The 13,317-nt window shown below is 45.9% G+C and overlaps 1 protein-coding gene and 1 long non-coding RNA gene across 12 annotated transcripts in view; one reads left to right on the top strand and one right to left on the bottom strand.

The window, feature by feature from the left end:
• LOC135368532 (collagen alpha chain CG42342-like) overlaps nt 1-13,317 on the bottom strand; it is a 112,119-nt gene that overhangs the window by 57,037 nt on the left and 41,765 nt on the right. The gene's annotated exons all lie outside the window — the stretch shown is intronic.
• LOC135367856 (uncharacterized) lies at nt 3,292-12,166 on the top strand. The gene is made up of 3 exons (XR_010414556.1): nt 3,292-3,429; nt 5,568-5,742; nt 12,083-12,166. It is a non-coding gene; the product is annotated as an uncharacterized LOC135367856 (long non-coding RNA).

Genomic DNA, 13,317 nt, shown 5'->3' with positions numbered 1-13,317 from the left:
CACCAAGAAAAAGATAACCTCGGTGCGGTAGTTTGAAGACGTCTCACGGTCTGGCGTCTTCTCATTGAAGAGAGGTCGCATCCAATGACTATATACGCTACTTCTTTTGTCTCGTATGAACAGTCAGCTACCCTGAACGAGAAAGGTGGTGTTCATTGATGGATGAATGAGCACTGAAATGAGCGATTGAGTTAGGAGCACTGGCATGGAGACAGGAGGAAATGGAGACGTCATTCTTATTGGTAATTACAGCTCCCGTGACAGCAGGCTCATCTTTTCTACGGCTGTCTCGTTAGCTCTACGGCAATCATTTTGGCTCCCTATAGCAGTTGAGAAGATAATCAAGAGGGTCATGTTTCCGAGGAGCGCTGACTATAGCCAGTAAGCAGACGGTATGAAGCTCTACGCTGTTAAAACGGAACCTTAAGACGCTGAAGGCTGGCCATCTCACCGAACGATACCGTCCTGATTTGTGGAAAGCGTGGGGGTACGGCCTTTTTGTGACAATTAACGTAACTCCATAACTGTTACAAAAAGGCGTTGACGTGCTGTTGTTTTCAACGAGTTGGCGGAGAGAACGATATCATTCGCGATGAAGTGTTTTATGCGGTCAAATTCACCACAAAACATCGCTCGAAGCCAACAGACATTCGGAATGGCAAAGTTCTGTCTCCTCATTTCTTGAAAATGGGACAGAACCGCCCATTTTGGACACTTTACGTTTTGCATAATGTGTTAAGAATAGTTGGGGGGGGGGGGTATGTTTATTAAGAAAAAAAGAAAGGAAAGGTCAGCTAGACAGAGGTCGGCTTGCTATTCAAAAAAAAAAGAAAAAAAAAGAGAAAATAAGAAGACAAGGAAAAGAAAAAGAAGAATGGGAAAACAAGGGAAGGAAAAGAACAAGAAGGAAAGGGAACGAAAGACAAAGGAAGAACAAAAAACACATAAAACTAAAACTGAAAAATCACACACACGGCCACACAATCACAAGGCGTTGACAAGGTTCGAAGCGTGGAGAAAGCGGAGGAGCGCAGTGGTGACGGCCCACTGGGACGGCTGAAGAACGGGACCCAGTAAGGTAGCCAGTGTTATAGTGGTAGTGGTAGTGGTGTTGTAGAAATTAAGCCCGGAAGGCAAAAGATATTTCGAATGATGATTGGCTACAGAGGGGGGGGGGGGGGGGGGTTGGCTAGTACCGCAGTTTCAACAGTAGAAAGTCACTGCCACACTCTCAAAACAGAACTTCACTGCATAGAGCGCTCTTATAGCCAACCATCATCCCGAACGACATCATTATCTCGGCTGATTCGGGATGTGACACTAATGAAGTTGTCTGAATTGTCACAAAAACGCGTATGCTTCGCGCTTTCCACAAGTCAGGAGTGATGACAGTATCATTCTTCGCAATGGTTGGCCTTCAGAGTATATTATGTAGTGTACGTTCTAGAAAGAATGACTTCACCGCATCGCACGCTCTGCTCCGAACTACTGCCACGAATGGTGGGGTTATCGCTTCTTAGAGAAGGAGGCGTACGTCTTTTTGTGTCAGCTATCAAGTTTGGATACAAAGTGACACAAAAGGAAGTACGCTTCCGTCTCTCTTCGAATCACGGAAGCGATATATAATCCTATCATTCGTGGCAATAGTTTAGTTGGCGCAGAGCGTGCTATGCGGCGAAGTTCTGCTTTTAGGGTGTTACGGCAAGATAGCCAGTACCGCACGTGGCAGGGTCCTTTAATTTACTGTCTACATAGACATCGAAGGCAAATACAGACCGCATACAGACACACGGTCGTCCTATTTGGAACAACTACCCGAGTTTCTCTTCTTTTTATTTATTTATTAAGTGTTATTTTTGTTTATTTTATTTTATTTATTTTTTTTTTTTTTAGCGACGCTTGGCACCTTGACGGCCAATCGCCTATGACACGTATTGACGTCATCATACTAGCATCAGCACCAGACCGGGTGTCACGGCATGACTTCAACACGTACAACTGTCAGACTTTTTTTTTCTTTCTTTTTTTTTTTTTTTTTTTGCGACTGTAGCCATGTCAAGCCCTGCGGCAGCGACGTTAATGAAGCGTTACGCCTCTAAACAAATGTCACGCCGTAAACGTCAAGCTTAAACGCAACAGCAGGAGGAGGCGAGGCGTCAGACGAGAGACAGCTCAAAAGACGCCGGTGGATTGAAGCCAAATAAAAAAAAAAAAAAAGACGGCCGTGGAAAATAAACAAGAGTGGAAAGGGAGGGATGGAGAATGAGCGATTGTCGCAGAAGCGCAATCGTTTTTCAGTGCTGTCGCAGACGGAAAAACGATGTGCCACTAGCAGGACACTCGCGTTTTGGGTGGGCAAGGCCTTGTGCTGACGATAAACTGCGCTGACAGTTATGTCTGCCTCATGGGGTGACATTTAGCCGCCTGGTTTATCGCTCTGCCCGAAAGCGTCAGTCTGAGCCTGCTGAACGTACGGGCTAGAACGGGGTCGTCAGAGTGGCTGGCCAAGGCAAACCATCGCGGCCCGACTGCTGCCTCACTAGACAACTTCACCGTTCAGAGCCAACCGTAACTAGCATTCTTAAAACAGAACTTCACTGCATAGCACGCTGAAGGCCAACCATAGCATATAGAATGGTCCCCTTAGCACTCCTGCTTTCTGGAAAAGCGCGTGGCGTACGCCCTTTTGTGACAATTAACAGAGTTTATTGCGTCAAATAAATCTTCCCTTTACATTAACATAACTGCATAAGTGTCACAAAATCTCGTACGCCCGCTCCCCCCTCTCCCTCCGTTCTCAACAAATCAGGGGAGAGAACGATGTAATGATTGTTGGCTAAGGGGAGGTGGGTCTCGATGGAATGAGTAACATTTTCGAAACGCTCGGCCATAAACTTTACTTTTGACATTATTAGTTTAGAAAGTGCATATCAGCGTGATTTCTTGAAATATCCATTAACTGCGGTACTATTATGGAAGCCTCAGGGATATTTCTTCATGGTCTGATTATAGAAGTAGTATAAGCTGAACAACGCATTTCACAGTGAAGAGGTTTTTCCATGTGGAGCCAAAAATACAATATTCCAATGTGCCGGCAGCGCGACCTCTGGTAAGCACCGCGCTACACAGATTAGTAGCGCCCAGATATATACTTTTCCCACTGCCAATTTAAAATGTAGAAAAACCGCTAGCCAGCACGGCCAGAAAACATAGCCAGTACGGCAGCGGCGTTAGCTACAACCCTGAACGTGACTCATGCGCCAACCTTTGACTGGGTCTCTTGCAGCGGACTGCTCGAACCAGAGAGAGGCCCCTTCTGCGTGTGTTGAGCAACGGGACGTCCTTTCGATGCTTCCATTAGTCACAAGCTGTCGTCGGCGGGAACACTCAGACACGAAGCGTTCGACCCGTTGTGGAACGGTACCTCGGGTGAGTAACCCACTGAGAACTCACAATGAGGGCGGACGGTTGTCCCAATAGAGAGGAATCGCTGACACGCTCTTCAGAATAACGTTCCCTTGCCTGTCTTGCGATAACACCTGATAAGATGCCCGATGCCACAGCCATTAAAGGAGGTAAGAACTCATATCGGCATGTATTTAGTTACGGGCTTAATAGATGTAATATTGTTCTTCTACACTCTAAAAACATAACTTCACCGCATGGCGCGTATTGCGTACGCCATTTTGTGGCAATTACCATATACCCAAATTGCCACAAAAAGGCGTACGCCCCCTTCTCTCCTCGAATCGCAAGCGATAACCCTATCATTCGTGGCAATGGTTGGCGCACAGCGTGCTATGCGGTGAAGCTCTGTTTTTAGAGTGTATACGCTTCGTCATTCTATTTACAATTTATTGTTCAATTCTTCTCCTTCATAACTTGTGCAGCGTTAATACAAAAACGCACTCTCTTTCGTATTCGGGCGAGTAGACGCACCGCCGTCCAGATACCTCTATCGAACGTTACGTCATCTGAAGAATCGTAGCATCCAGACACATCAGACGCCAACGCAGAGGTACTCGTACACATAACGTTCTGCTTTACCCTCTTCAAGATAAGGGGGGTATCGAGGTAGCTTACCGTTGTTGGCCGCACTCAAGTGGGCATCGTCACGACTATAGCAAAAAAAAAAAAAAAAAGAAAGGGAAAGTGGGAGAGGGGAGTTGAGGACTTCAAAGTGATGCATAGGCAGGATGACCGATACTGATGGGACGGAGGCACACTGTAGGCCTCGTGCGCTTTCTTCAAGAAACGGGCATAGCGGAAAGACCACTCTAGTGCACCTCTTCAAGATGAGGGGGGGGGGGGGGGTGTCGAGGTAGCTTGCCGTTGTTGGCCGCACTCAAGTGGGCATCGTCGTCGTCTTCAAGATGAACTTCACTACAGGGCACGTTCCTAGCCAACGATCATCCCGAATGACAACGTTCTCGTTTCTGATTTGTTGAAAACGGGAGGCGTAGCCCATTGTGTAGCCGTGCATAATAGATACATAATTGGCTCCGCCTCTCGTTATCAACAAGTCATTGGCGAGAACGTTGTCATTCGGGAAGATGGTTGGCTAGGAGCATGCTATGTGCTGAAGATACGCACCTATCAAATTCACCTATACAAAAAGTGCCACAGACAAGACGTTGAAATCGCCTTTTAGAGCCGACACAGTCGGCGGCCTCGCTCGGTAGATTCTTAAAAATGAACTTCACCGCATAGCACGCTCTTAGCCAACCGTCATCTCGAATGGTATCGTTATCGGCCCTGATATGTTGAAAACGGGAGGCGTACGCCTTTTTTATGACACTTACAGACAGCAAAAGTACCCCCCCCCCCAAAAAAAAGGCGTACGCCTCCCGTTTTCAACAAATCAGGCCAGATAACGATATCATTTGAGATGACGGTTGGCTAAGAGCGTGCTATGCGGTGAAGTTCATTTATAAGAGTGCATAGTTCATAGCTCCTTTGCACTGCAAGGAATGAAAGCGTTACCACTTCGGATCAGCTTGGCGTACGCCTTTTTGTGTGACCATAACCATAACGCCGAAGTGTCCACAAAGAGCGAACGGCTTCCACTAGCATATTAAGTGGTGAGCCTCTGTTTTCAGAGTATAGATCGTTCCTTCGTCGGAACAAACTTTGCACAAAAGAACGCCTTGTCACTGGTGCGCAACACTGGTCTTCGAAAGAGCATATGTAGAAGCACATATGCCCAACAAAGAGTTCGCTGATAGAGCATAAAACAAACTCAGCCACAGGGGCTACTAACTGGGAAGTTGCATTATAATTGCACTGTGTGTCTAAGTGTATGACCAAAATTACGATTTGATATTGATGACCCGGTTTGCTGCAAAAGCCATTCCAGTTTCATTATGGCACACGGGGGTAAGCAGGGCAAGAAGAAAATGCTATTACAAGGATGCGAGCAACAATAAAGAACACAAAAAGGAAAAAAAAAAGCATGAAAAGGTGACACGAAGTATGGCAGTTCCAGTCTTTGAAGGTCGAACCTCTTATTCTTTTCTTAAATATTCATCTATCCATTCACTCTTACACCTCGTACTTTTTTTTTACAGGCTTCGGAAGAGCAATTACTGAATGCCCACAATCTCCCCCTACTGTACATCTCTTGAAACGTTCCCAGGCTGCAGGGTCCCCGGGAGGCGAGGTTTATCTGGACGGGAAAACGTTTTCAATCTCCACATAATGTTCCACTTGGGCACCTTTCGAAGCAACTCTGAAGGTTCTCGGGTATGTATAGGTCCCAGGTGTGCGCAAAACATCTCATATCTGGCGAAGGGATCTCTCGAGTCCCGTCGATGTATTCGGAGATAGTGGGATCAGCAGCGCTTGTATAAGGCCTCGTCACATTCCCGAGAATTCACACCCATGGCAGTTCGGTACGAAATGTAGCGCGTGGAAAACCTTGGGTTCATTTAAAGGTGCACTAAGCGGGAAACGAAGGCTACAATTTTTGCCACACGGCGCAGGGTTGCCGATGTTGATATCTCATCAACCAGTCACACAGTGTTAAAAATGAGGGGGGGGGGGGGGTCGAGGTAGCCTGCCGTTGTTAGCCGCACTCAAGTGGGTATCGGACGGAGGCACACTGTTAAAAATGAACTTCACCGCATAGCACGCTTCCCGTTTTCGTACGCCTTCCCGTTTTCAAAAATCGGGGAGAAAGCGATATCCTTCGCGGTGACGGATGACTACACGTTTAGAAATGAACTTCACCGCATAACACGCTCCTAGCCATCCATCATCTCAAACGATATCGTTATCTGTCCTGATTTGTCGAAAACGGGAGGCGTACTCCTTTTTTGTGATACTTATGCTGTTCATAAGTGTCATAAAAAAAGGCGTACGCCTCCCGTTTTCAACAAATTAGGGCAGATAAGGACACCATTCGAGATGATGGTTGACTACACTCTTAAAAATGAACTTCACCGCATACCACGCTCCTAGCCAACCATCATTTCAAATGATATCGTTATCTGCCCTGATTTGTTGAAAACGAGGGGCGTACGCCTTTTTTGTGACAATTATGAACAGCATAAGTGTCACAGAAAAGGCGTACGCCCCCCCGTTTTCAACAAATCAGGGCAGATGACGATATCATTGGAGATGATGGTTGGCTAGGAGCGTGCTATGAGGTGAAGTTCATTTTTAAGAGTGTAGCCAACCATCATCTCGAATGATATCGTTGTCTGTCCCCTCTTCTCCCCCTTTTTTCCCTTTTTTCTTATTTGGCTATAGTCGTGACGATGCCCACTTGAGTGCGGCAAACAACGGCAAGCTACTTCGACCCCACTCCCCACTCCTCTGTTTTTAGAGTGTATGCTCGCAGACAATAGCGAGTTTTGGTGCATCGTATACGTTGTCGCCTTTGCGTACGTAAGGAATAGCGTTGGTGGTCCTGCACACGCGCAAAACCTAGAGGTTCGCGCAGTGAGCAGGACCAACACGCTATTCCTTATATGTACGTAAAGGCGATAGCGTACGACGCACTGAAACTCACTAATAAAGGGTTTTAATATTGCGTACGTTCTACAACTTGCGTGCGGTTTGCGTACGCTCTACAACTAAAACTCCGTGACCGTACAGAACCTACTCTTTCCGGACGCTACAAATTGTTTTTTTTTTCCTCCCTCGTGGGGAAATGATAAACGCAATACGTCGTCTGGCCATTTGGGGAGGCACTTAACGATTGTTCTCAACGAACACATCAATAGCCATGACCTCATTAATTCGAAGACGACAGACTGGCTTTTATAGCGTGTCCACTCCGGTGCACCCATCCAATTAACTGCACAAGGGAAGACATTTGCATGTGCACATTCTTTATTGCTCTTGGCTTGAATTTCTCATTGTTGCGCGATGTGCTCGCGGTCTCATCTTACACCGATGGGGAGGCATTAACGCTCCAACTAATTATGAAATTTGAATCCCTCACCGCTTTACAAAGCAACAAATAATAACGGCCGCCCTTTTTGATGGCTTCCAAGAACTAGCAGATGCTCGACTTCTAATGAAGTATAAGGACCGCGTCTGCAGTGCGCCTTTGCGACATCGACCCCGGTATCTGCTACATTTGCCCGGTCGCCACGATTCGTCGTTAGAGCACTTCAGTCCAAGCTGTATAATACAGGCATAGAACCAACATGTCCCTTATTTTCCTTATACTATCCTGTCAGCAACCTATTCCATGAGTGACGCATGAGGAAACGAGAGAAGGAAAGAAAAACGAAAGTTGATGACGTTCGTGTACTCTAAAACTGAACTCTGTCGGATTACAAGATCCTACACTGTTAAAACAGAACTTCACCACATAGCACGCTCCTAGCCAACCATCAATCCGAATGATATCATTCTGTGTCCTTATTTGCTGAAAAGGGGAGGAGGCGCCTATCTGGGACGCATTATGCATGTCCCAAATAGGCTCCTCCCCCTGTTTTGAACGAATCATGGCACAGAATGATATCATTCGGAATGGTGGTTGGTTATGTGGTGAAGTTCTATTTTAAAAGTGTACACTCTTAAAAATGAACTTCACCGCATATATAGCACGCTCCTAGTCAACCATCATCTCGAATGGTACCTTATCTGCCCTAATTTGTTGAAAACCGGAGGCGTACGCCTTTTTTGTGACACTTATGCTGCTCATAATTGTCACAAAAAAGGCGTACGCCTGCCGTTTTCAACAAATCAGGGCAGATAACGATATCATTCGAGATTATGGTTGGCTAGGAGCGTGGTATGCGGTGAAGTTTATTTTTAAGAGTGTAGTCAACAATCATCTCGAATGGTATCCTTATCTGCCCTAATTTGTTGAAAACGTGAAGGCGTACGCCTTTTTGTGACACTTCTGAAGCACTTATGTTAATTGTCACAAAAGAATCGTACGCCCCGTGCACTTCACAAATCAGGAATGAGAATCGTACACTCTTAAAAATGAACTTCACCACATAGCACGCTCCTAGCCAACCATCATCCCAAATGACAACGTTCGCTCCCCTGATTTGTTGAAAACGGAAGGCGGAGCCTATTTTGTACCCTACATAATGGCACAAAATAAGCTCCGCCCCCAGTTTTCAAGAAATCAGATGCGAGAACGTTGTCATTCGGGATGATGATTGGCTAGGAGCGTGCTATGTGGTGAAGTTCATTTTTAAGAGTATATCATTCTGCGCAATGGTTGGCAGAGAATCGGCGAAGGTGACGCGCTTCTCAGGCGCTCTTTTTCAGTTTAGGCTCATTTGCATATCAAAATTCGGGGATGGATATCTAAACGCAGGTGCGTGTTTCAGGATTTTTTAAACGTGAAACGGCTTTCAACCAGGATGGTCTCTCATTCTGATCTCCCGCTTTTGCTCGAAATCCCCTTAATTAAAGAGAATTAATGAATTTTAGGTAATTAGTCATCTCGTAGTTGCATACTTTCTTCGAGGGAATGTCAGCCTGGCCGTGAAACTCAACTGCAAAAACGGCATTTATTTTGCTCTGCTGGTTTTTTTAATACAAATTCTGTAATGAATAAACACACCCTGTATATATCTTCGCGCAAGATACGAGTGTATACGAGTGTAGCAGCCGGGAATCCACGTGCGCAAGAAAATTTTCAATCGGGCGGGTCAGAAAAGCGCTCCTTCCGTCGGCTACCGGTCTATGACGTCACGTCATCCGGGGCACGTCATCCGCGGCAACGGCGAGTGTGACACTGAGAGGAGGGGAGCTGAAGGGGAGGGGCAAGGCTCCCTCACACCGCGCTTCATGACTGCGAAATGAGGGCGGCCGCCATGCACTTTGCGCGTCTCAGAACAACGATTTTTGTAGTGTTTTTATTTTTTATTTTTTACACGAACTAATAACACATTAGGTGAAACGCCCTGTATGCTCGAAGCGCCTTCCATCCTCTTGTAAGAGTGTTCTACTGGTTGATTGATTGATTGATTCGAAATTTACTGGCGGATAAGAGTGTATACTGTTGTCTGATCGACCTGTAGGAGACTGAAGTGACTTGCGTCATGGGACGAAGAAGGCATTAAGGATATGTTTTGGCTCGAACTATATAGTATAGCTACCCAATACAGAAAACTGACGAGCTATTTAAGCAAGCGTCGCATATCAGGACCAACAAGCGTTCCCTTGTCCGGGCAGTGATGCATCCTTACATAAAACGGTTGCGGACGTCGCCTGTGGTTACATTAATCAGCATTTACTTATCGAGAGAACGCCCAACACTACGAAATTAATTCCCCTGGCGCGCTTCCAGCATAAGCCAAGTGGCGCTGCCTGCATACATTTGTCACCCCCATCATTCTTGGGTGGTCAGGTATTTTTCACCTCGTCCATGCGAGGAATGTTCTGGTGGCGTCCGTTGCTATCGAGGCTATTATTCGTCACTGAATTCCAGGAATAGGTCGTTTTCTATGCGTCTGTCCTTCTTCTTGTTATATCGTAAGTTAGAAAACAGATGCCGACGTCGTGATTATACGGAAAATACCTCCAGCGGGTTTTATAGTGTGCGATTTTCGTGGAACTGATCGAAAGCAGCGCTATTAGTCTGCCAATGCACTTATTCTGCCGGCAAAACGTCCTCTTTTTGTGTAGTGTGAAGACGAAACAAGAGCATAAAACGAAATGAACACAGATTTTATATCCATAATCTTTTCGAAGCAGTCAGCTTTTATAGCAGCGGGAAGCCGTGACGTTTCAGTTTGCTAAGTGCCATTGCGTTTGCAATTTATTTTTACGTTTTAGCTCGTAAGAGCTTACCAGATTAGCGGCTCAAAGTCGTAGGGTGTGGGCAGGAACCTTATGGACTTAGACAACTAGCTCACAAAAGATAAATCGCAGACATGTCGGATTGCTTGCATCTCTACAAGTGTTTTTACTACTAGTCTTTCTATCAGCTTTCTGTCTACCATGCGCCACGTGCGACATATTAGAGAGTTTTAGTTATAGCGTACGCAGTTGCCTTGTATACACGAGCAAACAGCGTGTTCGCACTGCAAAAAGCGCGCAGAGTGTCCATACGCTATTTCGTATGCGTACGCAAAGCAATTGAGTACGTAGTACTAAAACTCTGTCACAAATCATATGATAACTCGAGTTTCGGTGTCTGGGAAAAACTGGTCCGGCAATGCAATGAACTACTTTATTTATTCATCACAAAAGTACAGAGAAAAAGCAATGGCTAACGATATAGAGACTTTCAGCATATAGCGTTCTTGGCATACGCGTTAGCGCTATGCGAGACGCTTCGCCCTGCGATACACGCGCAGTTTTGAATACTATACACCATCGAAGTAGAGGTGGTGGTGGTGGTGCCGGATAGGGTTCTCTTTTTAAGAGTACGATATACGGCAAGATAGCGTTGCGAGTAAAAAATAAAGTTTCGGTGTCTACGTTTCCAACACACGAACGAGCTAGGTCGCGCATTGCCACGGGAGCGCTACGCAAGTAACCCACCGTACACACGCAAAATTATTTAGGAAACTGCGTGCGACTGATGGACGCAAAAGAAAGAAAGAGAAAAAAAAAAAAAAACGCTTTGCGTACGGAGCATGTGCTCACTCTCTTAGAAAAAAGATTGGAGCAGTTACAGCTTTAGGAGGTAATAGTTGTCGCATATGTTGTGCCTGAACGGCTGCAAAATCCTACCTGCTACCTACGAATGATACGGTTACCGCTTCTGATTCGGTGAGCGAGGGGGGCGTACGCCTTTTTGTAGCAATTTTGGTATGGTGATAATTTCTTTCACCACCCTTTTACACTCTTTGTCAGAGGCTATGTTGACCTAGGTGGTAATTATAAAAGTTACCACCTTTCACGCCATTTTTTCTTAGAGTGCAGTGTCAGCAAGGTTATACTTATACTCTTGCGTACACCACACTTTCCCATATACTGACGTACGCAGCACCAAAACATATACAAGACATACATATACCAAAACATAGCAAGGTCTAATACAAACACACACAGCACGCTCATCTACTTCCTGGCGTTTGTAACACCGACTGAATGAAAGATTCCAAACACAAATCCCGTCTCGTAAAACTTCCCTTTCCCTTTTACGGTTTTACGACAGCTTGCAGCGAAGCCAGCAGATCGTCGAATTCGGATACTCGAAAACAGCGAACCCGTTACGATTGAGTTTAAACATTCTCAAAGATGGAAAAGCGCTCCCTGTCAGGGAATCGAGATAGGAAGGACCTCCCCCCCCCCCCTCCCACATCTCTCTCTCTCTCCCTCTCTTTCGACGTGTGCCGACAAATAGTGTAAGGTGCACGACAGCGATCACGGAACTAGTCATTCACGAAACATTGGCTTCGAATCCCGGTTGATCCTTCAACGATTCGAAGCAATTTCATATCACCCTCCGATGTCATCTCTGGAAGACAAATGTAATAATAAAAATGGAATCACTTCGGAAAGGCGGAGGATCCAATCGGTTCGCCGATTCATGCGAGACGGACGAGCAGACAAGAGAATGAGTGGGGGTGAGGGGAGGGGGGGGGTCGTAAAAGTGAAGAGGAGGGAAGTGTCTTATTTTTCATTTTGTTTTTTTTTTTCTTTCTTTTATTAGGTCTTGTGACAAGCCGTCAAGGGTCTCCTCTGGGTATCCTGGATCATCTCTGGCCGCATCATAATCAAATCTTCACTTAGATTGTTCGAGGTGTGTGTGTGTGTGGGGGGGGGGGGGGGGGGAGACCAAAAATGAAAAAAAGGAGGAGTATAAGTTTTTTTTTTTTTTTCATGCTCAAAAGAAAGGTATGCGGCGCACTCTGCTGCGTGTAGTATTAACGGAAAAGAGGCGTTTCGTTTAGTAGTTCCATAACGCGGAAGATCGATCGGTTGTGCAAGGCTTCGCACAACATTGTTGAGGTTGTCGATGAGGTTGACTGCGAAGGTCACTGTATTTTTCACTCATCGGAAGGGATACTACGGGACGAGCTATATGACGTCACGAAAATTTCCCTACCGAATATGCTCTCATTATGATTCGGATGATATTGGGAAAAAGAAAACGAAATAGGAAATCAGACTACGAACGGATGCAGACCCTGGAAACGGGGGCTTCCCCACATATCACGCGGAAAGTCATTGTCGTCGCACTTTTTGTGACAATTAACATAATTGCACAAGTATCACGAGGAGGCGTACGCTTCCCGTTTTCAACAAATCAGGACGCAGGAGAACGATGTCATTCGGGATGATGGTTGGCTGGGAGCGTGGCATGCGGTGAAGTTCTACACTCTTAAAAATGAACTTCACCACATAGCACGCTCCTAGCCAACCACCATCCCGAATGACAACGTTCTCGCCCCTGATTTGTTGAAAACGGGAGGAGGAGCCTATTTTATGCCGTGCATAATGGGCACAAAATAGGCTCCTCCTCCCGTTTTCAACAAATCTAGGGCGAGAACGTTGTCATTCGGGGTGATGGTTGGCTAGGAGCGTGCTATGTGGTGAAGTTCATTTTTAAGAGTGTAGAGAAAGGCTGGAAGCTGTCCTAAGCAAGCTCGACTCGCGCCCCTTCAGTTTTTGTAAGCTGCTTGGTAAATGGCCCTGCTCAGAATTGCAAAAGAAAGCGGAAAAAGCCCGCTTCGCTTTTCTTAAAGAAACGGCATCGCAGACCGCTTCTAAACCTGCACTCTTAAAAATGAACTTCACCGCATAGCACGCTCCTAGCCAACCATCATCTCGAACGATATCGTTATCTGCCCGGATTTGTTGAAAACGAAAGGTATACGCCTTTTTGTGACGCTTATGCTGTTCATAATTGTCACAAAAAAGGCGTACGCCTCCCGTTTTCAACAA

This window comes from Ornithodoros turicata, chromosome 9 (genome assembly GCF_037126465.1).
Source record: "Ornithodoros turicata isolate Travis chromosome 9, ASM3712646v1, whole genome shotgun sequence".
In the NCBI taxonomy this organism is placed as follows: domain Eukaryota; kingdom Metazoa; phylum Arthropoda; class Arachnida; order Ixodida; family Argasidae; genus Ornithodoros; species Ornithodoros turicata.
The sequence above is the reverse complement of the archived record's forward strand: the minus strand, read 5'-3'. Positions and strand labels throughout refer to the sequence as shown.